A 15,882-nucleotide genomic window follows, 5' to 3' on the forward strand; every position below is an offset into this window, starting at 1 on the left:
AACATGAAGATTGGCCAGGAGCAAATGGCCAAAGAAAGCAAAAGAACAAGCAAAGCCGCCCCACCCACAAGTAGAGAATTTAGAAGAGAGAGAAAACTGCGGGAAGCAGAAGTAAACTGGAGACCCCAAAGTTAGAAATGTGTGAATTAGCACGAAATAAAGTATTTAGCAGAGAGATTTTAGCCTTTGACACAGTCACAAGTAGAATCTTTTCTTAGATTCATGAGCCTCCAGTTTACCTGAAAAGTGCAACCTTCAGGCCAGAACAAAGGTAGTATCACTCACAGTGCTATGGAGGGTAGGAGAGAGCCAGTTCTGCATTAAGAGAATTATCTTCAGGATCTCTGCCATGATATTCCCAAAGGCAAGACTGTAGAATTAAATAGTTCTCAACCAGCAATCCCACTTTTGGGTATATGTCCAAAAAAAAAAAAAAAAAGAAGGGAAGAAAGAAAGAAAACAGGATCCTGCACTTCCATGTTCATTGCAGCATTATTCACAACAGCCATGATATGGAAACAACCTAAGTGTCTAGTCAACAAATGAATGATTAAGAAGAGGTGATATACGAGTACATGAATATGATTCAGCCAGGAGAAAGAAGGAAATCCTGCCATTCGTGAAAATATGGATAAAACTTGAGGACATTATATTAAGTAAAATAAGTCAGACAGAGTAGATAAATACTGTATGATATCACTTTTATATGGAATATGAAAAGCTGAACTCACAGAAATAGAGTAAGATGATAGTTACCAGGGACTGGGAATAGGGGAAATGGGGAGACGTTGGTCAAAGGGTAAAAACTCCCAATTATAAGATGAATAAATTCTGGGCATCTAATGGATATTATGGTGATTATAGTGATGATACTGTGTTATATACTTGAAAGTTGCTAACAGAGTAGATCTTAAATGTTCTCACCACAAGAAAAGAAATGGTAATTATGTAACATGATGGAGGTGTTAGCTAATGCTATGCTGATAACCATTTTGCAATATATAAAGGTATCAAATCTACACACTGTACACCTTAAACTTACAAAATGTTGTATGTTAACTATATCTCCATAAAGCTGAAAAATAAAATGTTCCCAAAATTTGGATGCATAAATAAGATTATAGAAGGAGGAAGTTGGGAATTTACTTAGAATTAAAGTATATATCAGGGATTTCTTACTGATTTGCAATATCTAATCTTCCCTTCTTGATCAGTAACAGAATTCCCAAATGTAAGCACGGCACATGGCGGCCTAAAATAAAGACTATATTTCCAAGCATTCCTTGCAGCTGAGGTGTACCCATCTTGGGTCAATGGATTATAAGAGGAAGTGGTATGTACAAATTCAGGAAATGGCTTTAAAAGAAGAGAGCATGCCTTGTTCTTCTTTTTTTTTTTTTTTTTATTCTTGATCACTGAAATAAAAGTGTGATGATAGCTGAGACTAGGGAAGCAACTTCTCTAGTGAAAACCATATATTAAGAATGGTGCCACAAGAATATAGGAGCCTGGGCCCCTGGTAATAATGGGGCCATCATACCAACTGTAGATAATGTTTACTTGAAAGTGAGATAAACTCCTGTCTTGGTAGAGTTCTTGATAATTATCTAATTAATAAAGTTATTTCTAGGATAACTAGAACTCACAGAGGCAGGACAGGCTCAACCAAACCAAACTGGGATGAGGCTTCCAGTACTAGAAAACAGACAGGTTCCTTTCAAACTAAATATTAGGGTAAAGCCAATCAGTGTGAATGAACATGAGTTATAGCTTGACACTGAGAAAAAAAGGAAATAAGGTAATTGAACCACCTAATTAAATACTTGACCCGTGGGCCTGGAGAAAGTGATGCAAACATACCTAGCACCTTCTATACTTAAAACACACAAAATAGAAATGGGCACTTTGGCTCCTGAACTAAAAGTGAGGGGCTTTATATAGCAATCATTAGGAAAAGGAAAGTAAACAACATGGGATAGGATGAAGGGTGTTGCCCCAAAACATTGTATGTGAAGCAGAAAATCAATAGGAGACTACTAGCAAGGCTAAAGAAGTACAGTAAAAGGTTTCTAGGCAGAAATTTCATGGTTAAATCATGACTACGTGGTAGTCATCCACCCCAGCAACTTCTGTGCTGGCATCTTGAATAAACTTATTCCTTGCTCTCCTCAAAAAAATCATGATTATGTTGTTACAGAATTTTACAATAAACCAAAAATCTATGAGATGAAACTAAAAATGTTAAACGAAAGTGAAGAAACCACAAAATCAAGCTAGACAGAAAAATGGTAGACCTTGTTGTATCATACAAGCTGATGAAACACAGTTTGGTAAGGCAGGGAAGCACAGTCTGGGGATCAAATAAAGGACAGCTCTTTAGAAATCACAAACAAAGGAAATATCATGATCTTGGCTTTGAGTGCTAGATATGAATGTACTTAGAAAGTAGTTTCATAGGAACCGCTATGTAATAGTTGTTACAACACAATTTAGTTCCACATTCTGGCAGAAAACTCAAAAAAGAAAAAAAAAATCCAGTATGCTGTTACCAAACTTAAAAAGGGAACTGTGACCAACCCACAAGCAGTAAATTGGAAAAAGAGAAAAACAATGTTAAAAGGACTAACATAAAGAGAAAATAATTGAAAAAAAAAAAAGAGAAAATAATTGAGAAAGCCAGGTTATTACTTAAACATTACTAGAAACCCAACAGAAGTATTTGCCATGAATTTTAAAATCTGTTTCTTAAAAAAAGAATCTATATGACCACTATTAAAAACAAACAAACAAACAAAAAACACCTATATTTTAGGAGGAATATTTTTTGAATGCAAAGATTGAGCAAGTGAAATGAACAAGAAGATACACAAAGTTTGAAGGATAGGTATAAACTAGATATTGGGCAGCAAAAAAATGTAAGTCCTGCTAGGGAGCTTCAAACATGGGGTAAGAGAATATGGAAGTTTGTCTGGAAGTCTGTAGGACCCCTTTTGATCATGGTGCAAAAAATTTGATTGAAGATGAAAGGGAAAAAGAGACTAAACTGAGTTTTTAGGGAAATTTTGCTTCCCAATTCAGTTTGGAAGTACACTAATGGGAGATATTAAATGCCCAGATTGTTCTAGATGTGGCTGACAGAACAAAGTCAACAGAGCCAGAGAGCAGTTACCCAAGAGTTCTGAAAGAACTATTATCCCAAATGTATAAGAAGCCATCATCAATGCATGACTCTCAGACTGCCAGTGTGAGTCTCATCCACATGAAAATCTTAAAGAACGTGCAAACAAAACAGGAGATTTAATCATGTAGCAGATAAAGTAGCAGAAGATAAAATCAAGCAGAAACACTACATATTTTTAAAATATGGCACAATGAGGGGAAATCATGCTAAGTTAGTATATTAGGTTGGTGCAAAACTAACTGCAGTTTAAAAAGTTAAAAATAATTGCAAAAACAGCAATTACCAACCTAATAGCAATTTAGGATAGAAAAAACAAAAACACATGAAGACAAAGGGAATTGATGGACATCAATTATTTAGAGCCTAAAAGTTCTTTTTGTGGGTACCTGAACTATAAAGAGGCCTGTTTTGAAAAATAAAAGAAAACAAAGCAAAGTCAGAGCTGACTCAGGCCTTCCAAAATAATGTCATTTTTCTTGATGACTCCTTGAGGCTATGCAGGAATGGCCTCACTCATCATACACTGACGTGCTAAAATTCTTGCCATCTCTCTTCTCTGAGTTCTCCCGGAGGCAGTTCTTTTTTCCTTCCTCTACACTTCCCTCTTCTTTCTGAGCGTCTGCCCCTTAGGTCCCCTTCCCTCCTCTCCCTCTTCAAACCCTGGTCATGGCATACCCCTCACCTCACCCCCATCACCCACCCAGAAAGGCTAGCGCTAGCTCAATGGCATTCAGCAAGAGAAAACTTCCTCGTTTAGCCTAAACATTAGCTATTACAGTTCTTTAAGTGTGCCCTTGGGAATACTTAACTCACAGTCATGTAAGATCAAAAATGTTTCAGAAAAAAATTAAAACATTCTATTACCTTTGCACACATGGAAAAAATGATAACAACAGCTGACACTTTTATAGCATTTACTAATATTGTGTATATATTAATTCCTTTAATCTCTGTCATCATCATCAACCCATTTTACAGGTGAAGAAACTGAAGTCACACAGCTTCTTTAGCAGAACAGCTTTCTAAATATGCTCTTTAGTGTGACTCCAGACTCCACATTCTTAGCTACTACAGCACACGGACTCTCATCTCTCCCCACTGAGATTCTCTTCCTGCGTGTTCCGACTCTGTGGATGATGCCCCTGCACATACACTAACCCCTTCTCCCTCACCCGCCCCATCCACTCAGCACCTAGTTCTATAGGGATTCCTACAGCAGCCTCTCCCTGCCTGTATTTTTGCGGGAGTGTGTACACATTCTCTCTCTGTCTCTCTCTCTGTCTCTCTCTCTCTCTCTCCCTCTCTCTCTCTCTCTGTCTCTCTCTCTCTCTCTGTCTCTCTCTCTCTCTGTCTCTCTCTCTCTCTCTCTCACACACACACACACACACACCATACACACACCATCTTTTTATCATATGTAGTCAGAGTGTGGGTTGCCCAGCACTTAAAGCCAGCACTTTAGCTTCTTGTCTAATAAGATCAAAAATAAAAATGCTCACCCCCCCCAAAAAAAAGAACACAAATATCCACTCTTTAAATTATTAAAACAGAGATTTTAAGTGTATAGAGGGGAGTTACGAGACTAGTTCGCAACATTTCTGAACCCCTGGGGGTGAAATTAGGGACAAAATGTATTGGAAATCTTCCAGAAATGTGCTTCCTGTGGCTCTAAAAGTGGAAATAAGAACATGTCTCCTGGGCAGGCTCTTGGTTCTGGAAGGGAGCAAGTTAATGACCTCAGGGTAGTGGCCACTCAGCGTCCACATGGCAGTGGATACTGGAGCCTGTCCCAAACCAGCCCTCCCAAGGTTGTCAGCACCCAGGAAACTGGCAGTGAAGAGAATGAATTTAAAACGTAGAATGTTGGGAGCAGGTTACTTTGGGGTGGGAGTTAGTGTATGTGTTGGGGGTTGGGGGGAGCACTGTTTGGGCCAGGGGAAGGGCGAGTGTGACAAGAGTCAAACCTATTTACCTTTCAAAGAACAGCTGTGTGCATCCAGCGGTGACCCCAAACCAAACCCTAAATAGTACATCTTTTGGAACAGAATCAGAAACAACGAAGTGTTTTTGGAACTCAACAAGGGGGCTCCTCCAGCCTCAGGGGCACCTGGGTACTGGGCCCGATGTAAGGAGATAGGAACAAACAAGACCCTATAGATTACTGGCCATATAAGGGGGAGAGGGGAGCTCAGAAAGAGTAACTGGATTTCCTGCTAGCTAAGCATGTGAGGGGTAGAGAGTGTATTAATATCAAAAAAAAAAAGGATGGAATATGATCTTATTTGTCTCTCCATGTACGTGAAATGGGTCATATCAATTACATTGGCTATTATTATAATTACTTTCTTCTCCCTCCATTCCATTGCTAAGACCATGGTTTGGAACTGGTGCCTCTTCCTAATTTTCCTGAACGAACACTATTTCACTGTGTTGGACCTTATTCTGCCATGACATTATTTAATGTCCATGGAGGGCATCTATACTTTGGTGAGATGTTTGTGCTCTAGTCTGGTCCTCAAATTTGCAGGACCACAAAATGCATTTGATCTGTTCACGCTATATGGTGGGTAAATTGATTCACACTAATTAAATCCACAAGAGGGTGATTCATGAACTGAGAGAGCAAACTGTTAAATTACAGAGAAACACAAAATTGGCCTGAAAAGCAAGAACATACATTTGCACTGGACATGATGTTTGGGGGACTAAGTTTACCTCAGAAGCCAAACAACAAAGCAAAGCATTGCCTTGTCAACACATTGTCTTGTCAACACAGTATCAAAGTAAAGCTGTTTGTATGCTGTCACATGATATTTCTAGAAAGCTCTGGTAGACTGAGAAGTTGCCTTTCATGATTGCTATGCTTGAAAAACCAAGACCAGTGTTTATAATGAGATGTTCCTCTCCCTTGAGGGTTACCAGAATGACATTGATAAATTCTTACAACCCAATCCTCATTTTTCCCATTGTGAATGACAGACACTCTTGTTCTATTTGTACTTGTCACTATGCTTACAATTGTCAAACTTACAGATAAGTTTTACCAATTATAGTTTAACGGGTAATTTAGATTATTGCAAATAAGTCTAGGCATCATAGCATCGCACACAAGAGCTGTAATAAAAAGACATCAGCAATCATCTAGCTCCCTGGTTTTTGAATGGACCCAAAGGGCTGCTGAATTAGGAAACAAAAGGCATGAGGAGAAGACTGAGCAGACAGGTTATAGCTGACCATCCCCTTGTAAGGAGTTTGGCTTATTCAAAATGCAGAAACCATAGATACGTTTTAATGAAGAGGGAAAAGATGACATTTACATTTTAAATATCCAATTTGGAGGAAGTAATTGAAGGAAGGCAAGCGTAGAATTAAGAAGACCACCCAGAAAAGTATAGTACTTGTCCAGGGGACATGTGATGGTGTTGGGGATCAGGATAATAGCAGTAGAGCTGGAAAGAAGTGGATAGATTTGAGATGTAATGAAAAGGTAGAATAAATAGGATTTGGCTCGTAAGGGAGAAGAAGTTATCAAAGATTCATTTAGTTATCCCATCCAGGAAATGTATCGAGTGCTTACAATGGGCTAAGCGCTCAACTAGACAGCCAAGTCCCTACCCGTCCTGGAGTTCATGTTCTAGTAGAGAGAGACAGACAAGAGACCAGCACACAAATAGGTAAAATATTAACACACTTGGGAAGACATTGCATTGTCAACTGTAGGGCTCATATTCTTTATTTCCCTTCTTTCGGGGGTCATGGTCCTGCACTACCTGTTGTCCAATCAACCAGTTTTCCAATCTCCCGAAAATCATTTCAGATATTTTGTTGTTTTTCACTCGAAGAAGAAAGGGTGAATTTATTGTCTATTATTCCATCATGGCCAGAAGTGGAAGTGAATTTTTCTTGTGTGACTCTGATATAAGGGATGAAGGAAAGGGAGGAGTGAAAACTTACCACCAGTATTCTGACTTTAATAGCACAGTACATGGTGGTGAAGCAGAACCAGATGGCTTTGGGTTTATTTTCCTTCCTTCTTTCCTTCCTTTCTCCCTCACTCCTTCCCACCCTTCCTTCTTTGTGTCCTTCCTTTTGCATAGATGTATTTTAAAATTTGTTTTGTCTTGAAGATTCTTGAGAGCGGCATAATGGAGAAAAGGATGCAAACCAATAGGCTGATTTTGGACAGGTTTAGTCTGAGACGCCTATGAGACAGATGACATTAAGGCTGGAAGAAGAGGAGGAGCTTAGAAGTATCTTTAAGCACCTGGGCATATGAAGATATGAGGTCGGACAATTAAGTTCACGAACTCATCCTAGAAAAAGTGCTACCTACCTCATTGCTGAATATCACTATGGTCACCTTCGAAGTGCTCCCCTTGGGAAGTTATGCACCTATGCCAGCGCCTAGTCCACCCTTCAAAGCAATTTTGGAACTCTTTTTCTGGAATGGCCATCAGAGCTGTCATTGTATTACCCTTGATGTCCTGAATGTCATCCAAATGTCTTCCTTTCCATAGTTCCTTTATCTTTGGATAAAAAAAGAAGTCATGGGGGGCCAGATCAGGTGAGTAGGGAGGGTGTTCCAACACAGTTATTTGTTTACTGGTTAAAAACTCCCTCACAGACAATGATCTAATACATTGTCGTGATGCAAGAACCATGAACTGTTCACAAAAAGTTCAGGTCATCTAACTTCTTCACGCAGCCTTTTCAGCACTTCCAAATAGTAAACTTGGTTAACTGTTTGTCCAGTTGATACAAATTCATAATGAATAATCCCTCTGATATCAAAAATTGTTAGCAACATCGGTGCAACGAGTTCGCGAACTTAATTGTCGGACCTTGTATATAGTTCGCTGAGATGGAGAATCCTGTAGAAAGAGCAGATTTGTGGAGGGAGATCTAGAGCTCAGATTTTGAGACGTTAAGTGTGAAATGTCTGTGAGATATTCAAATAGCAGTATCAAGTAGGCAGTTCAATATTTACATCCAAAGCCAAATAAGAGCTCTGGGCTGGCTACAGATATAAATTTGAGACCCTTCAACATACAGGTAGCATTTACATCATGAGAAATGATGAGGTTACTTCAGAAGAGAGAGGAAAAAAAGGAAGAAGGGGAAAGGAAAGGAAAGGAAAGGAGTCCAGAAGAGAAGAGAGACAGGAGGGCCCAACGAGTCATGAGGATATCAGCATTTAGAGGCTGCACAGAAGAAGAGGAACCATCAGAGGGGAATCACAAAGGACTGGCCACAGATGCCAGAGAGTGTATTTTCAAAGGAAAAGAGTATTTCAAGCGGACCAAATGCTGCTGAGAGGTCAAGTAAGATAATAAATTTTTAAGTATCCATTGGATTTAGTAACTTGGAAGTCAAGATTTGTGAGCTTATCAAGAGGAGTTTCGGTGGGATGAAGGAAGGGAAGCTGGACTAGAGTCAGCTGAAGAATGAAAGGAAGGTAAAGTGAAGGCCGTGTACTCAGACAGCTCTTTCATGGGGAATGCAAAGGTAGGGGAATCCTGGAGAGACTTGATGAGTTAGTAGAGGTTTGTTGTTTATTTTTAAGATGTAAGACACAGTGTATTTGGATGATAAAACCAAGAGGTTAAAAATGCAGAGTGAGGCCGGCCCGGTGGCTAAGGCGGTTAGAGCTCCATGTTCCTAACTCCGAAGGCTGCCGGTTCGATTCCCACATGGGCCAGTGAGCTCTCAACCATAAGGTTGCCAGTTCAATTCCCCGAATCCCACAAGGAATGGTGGGCAGTGCCCTCTGTAACTAAGATTGAACACGGCACCTTGAGCTGAGCTGCCTCCCAGATGATTCAGGTGGTTGGAGTGCGTCCTCTCAACCACAAGATTGATGGTTCGACTCCTGCAAGGGATGGTAGGCTGTGCCCCCTGCAACTAGAAAACGCAACTGGACCTGGAGCTGAGCTGCGCCCTCCACAACTAAGACTCAAAGGACAACAACTTGAAGCTGAACGGCACCCTCCACAATTAAGATTGAGAGGACAACAACTTGACTTGGAAAAAAGTTCTGGAAGTACACACTGTTCCCCAATAAAGTCCTGTTCTCCTTCCCCAATAAAATCTTTTTTAAAAAATGCAGAGTGAGGGACTAACAGAAGAGCAAGTCTCCTGAAAAAAGCTCCTGAAAGGTCCAGAATCCAGAACACCCCCTCTAATGGCCCTACTGCACTTTCTTCTATTAGCCTTGGCAGACATCGCCCCTAATTGAGTAAGGCCTCTCTAAAAGCAGGGACCACCACCTTGATTCTTTTCTTTGGCCACATGTGGCATAACATACATTAAGTGTTTGAAATATTTCTTCAATAAATTAATCTATATACTTGTATAATTCAAGTGAATGAATAAAAGTTACCTGATAAAATCTGCCCTGAAAAGAAGAGCAAAGATTTCTATATCTTTAATTGCTTCAAGATCAGAAAACACTTTCTGCATATTTTGGTTAATGTCCCCAGTGTAGAGAATAAACACAATAAAAACAAAATTCTTATCATTCATATTTTAGAAACAAAGAATGTGATTTTTTTCCAAATTAATCACTACTGATGAATAGCTGCTTCCTGTGTAGATCCAAAGGCTTCTTTCAGCATTCTAGGGCAAAGAGTAATTGCTGTATTTTACATCTGAAATCCTTTCTCATTTATCAAAAAACACTTTAGTTTGGATAGTGCTACATAATTATTTCCATTATTGCCATAACATTTCTATATGTTGACATAGTATTATTATGCCATCAATTCTCAATCATTAGGCTAGTGATAGAATTAAATCCTAGATAATCCACATCAGTGAATAATAAATAGAGTAGAGGACAACAGGTTTGTCATCCTAATTTGGACTCATTTGGACTAATAGCCCATGTCAACCCACTGATGACAGAGGTTCAGCTCAGAAGCCGTTTGTGTAGCAAGGGATCTGCTTGGGATTTTTAAATTTCTGAGGTTTATTCACAAAATGGATCAAAAACTGGCTAAAAGGATAAATCCCTCTACAGGAAGAAGGTTATACAGGTCAAGGACATTGCAAAAGCAAAATTAGATTCATAGCATTTAGAGTCAAAAACTAGAACTGATAAATCACCCAGTCCTTCCCCGTCATTTTACAGATGAAAATAAAACCCAGAATGAGTGTATGACTTGTTCAAGGTCACGCAATGAGTTAATGAAACACCTTCTTAATAAATGATATTCTGTGTTACTCCCAGTCCAGTGCTCTACACCATTTTGCATCCCCCAAAGAGTTCTGTGTTTCCTTTTGTCTTCTCCAGCAAAAAGAATTGTCTTCAAATTCTAAGCAACATTTTAAAATGTAAAGAAGAAATTGAAATTCAAAATAGACAAGGCACTAAGGTAAATTCAGATTTTTGAAGCTTATGCTACTCTAGACTCTTTCCCAGCTGTCAAACTCATGCAATTTTCTCAAGCCCCTGTGAGATTTTATCCCCACTTACAGATGAGGAAACAGACTACATAGACTAAATAATTAACTGCAGGTCATACAACTAGCAAGTGATGCAATAGATGAGAATTTAGGTCTAGAACTCGAGGTACACACTTCTCTTTCCTCTATATCACACTTCAAATGAGGTCACACCTTCCAGACCAGACAGATCTTAACCCAAAATACTGAAAGACTCAGAGATGTAATTTTGCAACCACTGTTGGCAATCTTTGTGGGGTGGGTGGGAGAGCAGGAATAACAAAGAGGTGCCAGAAAACTGGAAAATATTTTTTGATTGTGAAATTTGAGAAAGCCTAGATTCTGGGAACTACAATTTGGTCAAAGCAAATTTTTTATGTCAAACCTTGGCAAAATTCTAGAATAAAATCACTAACTAGATGGTTTGTGACCACTTAGAAAAGAATGCTGTGATCACATGGAGCCAACATGGGTTCACCAAGGTCATAATGCCAAACCATCATACATATCCCCTAGGAAATTAGGTTAAGTCTGTTGGGATGTCATTGTGGTCAAATTGAAAATATGTGATTAGGATAATAAGACAGTTGGATATGTTCACAACTAGTTGAAGTTGCCAGTGGCCTGTCATATGACCCTTCCTGATATAATTCCATTAAAAATTTTAGCAATGTCTTTTTTCAACTTTGGAAATTGTCGGATTTATAGGTAACTCAAAAGTTCAAGGGGAGACGTTATATGATAAAAACCAATCATTATTTTGACAGATTGAAATGACGGTTAACCCCTCCGTTTAAGATTTAACAGAGAAAACTATAGTTATACTTTTAAGTAAAAATAAATAGATGGGTAGATGACAAATGATGTTAGATAGATAAATAGATAGATAGACAATAGGTAGATAGATGATAGATACATACATACATACATACATAGATACATACACACATACATAGAGAGAAAGAAACATAGATAGATACATAGATACACAGATGATAGAATAAATCACATAAGTTCCAAATGGAGAAAATCGGACTTAACGAAGATTTGTGGAAGGGAAAAGACTAAAGTTTAATTGACCACAAGTTCACAAATCAGCAGCAGCACACAGATGCCCTGTAACATAATATATAAGAACTTGAGCTTCAGCATCAGCAAAGCTGAACTCACAGTCCAAGTCCACCACTCGCAGCTGTGTGACCTTGGGCAATGTGCTTAGCTTTAAAGCCTCAGGTTCCTATTCTATAAAATGAGTATTACTCAATGTCACATTGCTAGGAACAGAACTTGGATTAAACTCAAGCCTTCTGATTCCTCATCTGGTGCTTTTTCCATTGGAGGACACCTTCTAATGGTTGAAAAAAGACATTTTAAGAAAAAAATTGAATTATTTCATGGGATATTAGAAAACCAACCAACATCAGATCAATAGAAGGACATTATTTGAAAAGCTGATTTCAGCTCACTTTTTGAAAGAACATTGTACTTGGTGGGCCAGCATGAAACAGGCTTTCCCATAAAGCAGAGTAATCATGGCATGTCGAGCAAAATTCCATGAAATTCCATGACCAACTGTCAAGGATTCTGCTGCAGTGATTCCAGTGAGGATGGAAAATGGAACCATAGATCTCTGAGGTTTCTCCAGCTCTAGGATTCAGAGGTTTCTATGATTCTGGGTTTCTATGATTTTGCAAGTGATGTAAAAAACGGTTTTTAACAAAGAATTTATCGTCATTGACTTTGCTTTACTGCAAGGCAAATTGGGATGTCATTATGACATTGGAAGTGACAGAAAAAGAGATCCCTTTTCTCAAAATTCATTTGAGGGCAAATTAATAGGAAGCAAAAATGATTCTGAAGTCACATATGATTCAAAGCAGCTCACAGAACAACCAGGAATTGCTCCCCTGTTTTCTGACAATTACCTTTTTAGCCGTTTGGCAATTTCCTGAAATATTGTTGTCACCGCACATGCCTTGTGGTTAATTTTGTTTTGCTACTCTATGCTGTCCCCTACTGCAGATGCCGAATCTCCTTATGTTATCTCCTGTCCCATCAAAACTAGATGTAGACAGGTCATTCTCCCTAAATTACTAACTTAATCACACATTCATTCGTTTGTTCATTCATCTATTCAACAAGTATTTATGACACACTATTTGTAAAAATACTTCACACCTAATGAACACATGCCACTTGTTATCTCAATTAATAATTTAATCAAGTCTAGGAGATTTATACAGTCTTAAGAAAATTAAAACGCACAGAATCAAATAAATCCGCTCATGATTTGCACAACCAGACAGTGATGAAATTATGCTGTTCTCTTTCTGCTACATATTACTGTAAGGCTCTGTGTTGTGAGTAAGTTGGGTAAGAGGGGAAACAATCTCTCTATCCGTCAACTTACCCCTGGATAGCAGATATTACGTGGGCACAAATAACTACATTAAGAGTTTGTACTTGGTAATTTACATAATACACTCTGGACAGAAACAGGATTAAAACAGCCCTCCGGGAAACACTTTGATAATTGTTGTAATTAAGAAGTCTTAAGAAGTTGTAATGGTTAATTTTATGTGTCAACTTGACTGGCTAAGGGATGCCCAGAGAGCCGGTAAAACATTACTTCTGTGTGTCTGAGGGTGTTTCCGGAAGAGATTAGCATTTGAATCCACAGACTAAGTAAGAAGTGGGTATCTCTGATCTATTGAGGGCCTGAATAGAAAAAAAAAAAAAAAAAGAGCAGAGGGCAGGTGTATTCTCTCTTTTCTTAAACTGGGATGCAGAACATGCATTTTCTCCCACATTCAGATATCAGAGCTCCTATTTCTAAACCATTCAGACTCTGGGATTTACACCAGCATTCTCCACTGCCCCCTGTCCATTCTAAGGCCTGTGGCCTCAGACGGAGACTCGACATCATCAGCTACCCTGGTTCTCCAGCTTGCAGATGGCAAATTGTGGCATATCTTTGCCTCCATAATGGTATAAGCCAATTCCAATAATAGATCTTCTCTTATATATCTCTACTGACTGTTTCTCTGGATAACCATGACTAACACAGAAGTTCATACTATCTGACATTAAATGATCACTTGTGGTAATTTAACTTTCCAGCTGTGATATAGTAGGTTGTAACAGATTACACTAAAACTCTCACAGAAAACAACTAGAAAAGCTGAATACAGTACAAAGGAACAACTGTTTGAGGTCATGAAAGAGCTGCTTGGTCAGCCAGGACATGAGAACCAAGATTCTGGAAGGTGGAGGTCTTTGAGGTAATCCCAACATTTTGTGTGCAACTTTTTTCCCCCATGACATTTGTGGATTCTTGGTGGAGTGGTAGTCAGGGATGAAAAACTACATAAAGGACAGCTGCTAAGAGACAGGATGTCAACATATCTTTCAGCAATCCGACAGGATTGGGAGACAAAAATGGAAATTGGGGGAATACACAAAAAGGTACAAACTTCTAGTTATAAGATAAATGAGTCAGGGAAATGTAATGTACAGCATGGTAATACAGTTAGTAATATTGTATGGCATATTTGTAAGTTGCTAAGAGAGTAGATTCTAAAAGAGCTCATTACAAGAAAAAAAATTTGTAACTGTGTGGTAATGGTTAACTAGACTTACTGTGATCATTTCATTATATATACAGAGGATACCAAAAAAATGTACACACATTTTAAGAAAGGAAAAAACTGTATTAAAATTGTAGTAGTCAATATGTACAGATAACAAAAGATGAATACAAGTCATGTGTATATATTTTTTGGCACCCATTGTATACACACGCACACACACACACACACGAGGTTGGACAAGTAAGCTTCGTGAACTTATTGCGAAGATGTTGCTAACCTTTTGATAACAGCGGGATTATTTATTATGAATTTGTACCAGTGGGACAAAGCATTACAAGTTTACTATTGGAAATGCTGAAAGGCTGCTTGAAAAAGTTAGACAATCTGAACTTTTCGCCAACAATTCATGGCTCTTGCACCATGACAATGCACCAGCTCACACAGCACTGTCTGTGAGGGAGTTTTTAGCCAGTAAACAAATAACTGTGTTGGAACACCCTCCCTACTCTCCTGGTCTGGCCCCCGGTGACTTCTTTCTTTACCTGAAGGTAAAGGAAATATTAAAAAGAAGACATTTTGATGACTCTCAGGACATCAAGAGAAATACGACAGCTCTGATGGTCATTCCAAAAAAAGAGTTCCAAAATTGCTTTGAAGGGTGGACTAGGCGCTGGAGTTGGTATATAGCTGCCCAAGGGAAATACTTCGAAGGTGACCTTAGTAATATTCAGCAATGTGGTATGCTTTTTTCTAGGATGAGTTTGCGAACTTAATTGTCATACCGCACTCATGCATTTATATATATAATGTATTATATACTATATATAACATATAATGTATATAATATTTAAATAATATATATAAATATATAAAATACATAATATATATTATATATAATACATTATATAACATGTATAATATATATATAATATATATATTATACACACACACACAGAGGGTGCCAAAAAAATGTATACACATTTTAAGAAAGGAAAAAACTATTAAAATTACTCTGATGGTAACCACTTTGAGCACTTCCTGTAATAGCAGAAGTCAAACATGACTTGTATTTCTTTTTTTTTTACTGGTATATATTGATTATTACAATTTTAATATAGTTATTTCCTTTCTTAAAATGTGTATACATTTTTTGGAGATATATATATATATATATATATATATATATATATATATATTCACTATGTTGTACACCTGTTAAATGTCAATTTTATCGCAATTTTTAAAAATTAAGTTCCCCCCTCTTAGATCATTAGGGCTGCTGTAACAGAATACCACAGACTGGATAGCTTATAAACAATGAACATTTATTTCTTACAGTTCTGGAGACTGGAAAGTCCAAGATCACGGCACCAGCAGATTCAGTGTCTGGTGAGATCCTGCTTCCTCATTGGCAGCTCTCTTCTCACCAGAACCTCACATGAGGGACCTCTCTGGGGCCCCTTTTATAAGGACACAAATTCCATTTATGAGAACTTCTCCCTCATGACCTAATCACTTGCCAAAGGCCCCACTTTCAAACATCATCACATTAGGTTTCACCATGTGATACAAGCAAAAGATACAAATAATTTTTTTTTTAATCAGGGTAGTATGGTTCTCAGGCAGCTAGGACTTGAGGTGACAAGATTCCTAAGAGAATGAAAGTAT

The 15,882-nt window shown here is 38.2% G+C and overlaps 1 protein-coding gene across 2 annotated transcripts in view; it reads right to left on the bottom strand.

Annotated features, from left to right (window-relative positions):
- The window catches only part of LOC308510020 (retrovirus-related Pol polyprotein from transposon 297), a 55,850-nt gene extending 40,200 nt beyond the window's left edge, over positions 1-15,650 (bottom strand). For both annotated transcript variants that reach the window (XR_013995289.1, XM_081078818.1), the window contains exon 1: positions 15,551-15,650. The gene's annotated coding sequence lies outside the window, so the exon portion shown is untranslated. The remainder of the gene's footprint in view (positions 1-15,550) is intronic.
- Positions 15,651-15,882: the final 232 nt, after the last annotated feature.

Source organism: Rhinolophus hipposideros (genome assembly GCF_964194185.1).
Source record: "Rhinolophus hipposideros genome assembly, chromosome: 17".
In the NCBI taxonomy this organism is placed as follows: Eukaryota; Metazoa; Chordata; class Mammalia; order Chiroptera; family Rhinolophidae; genus Rhinolophus; species Rhinolophus hipposideros.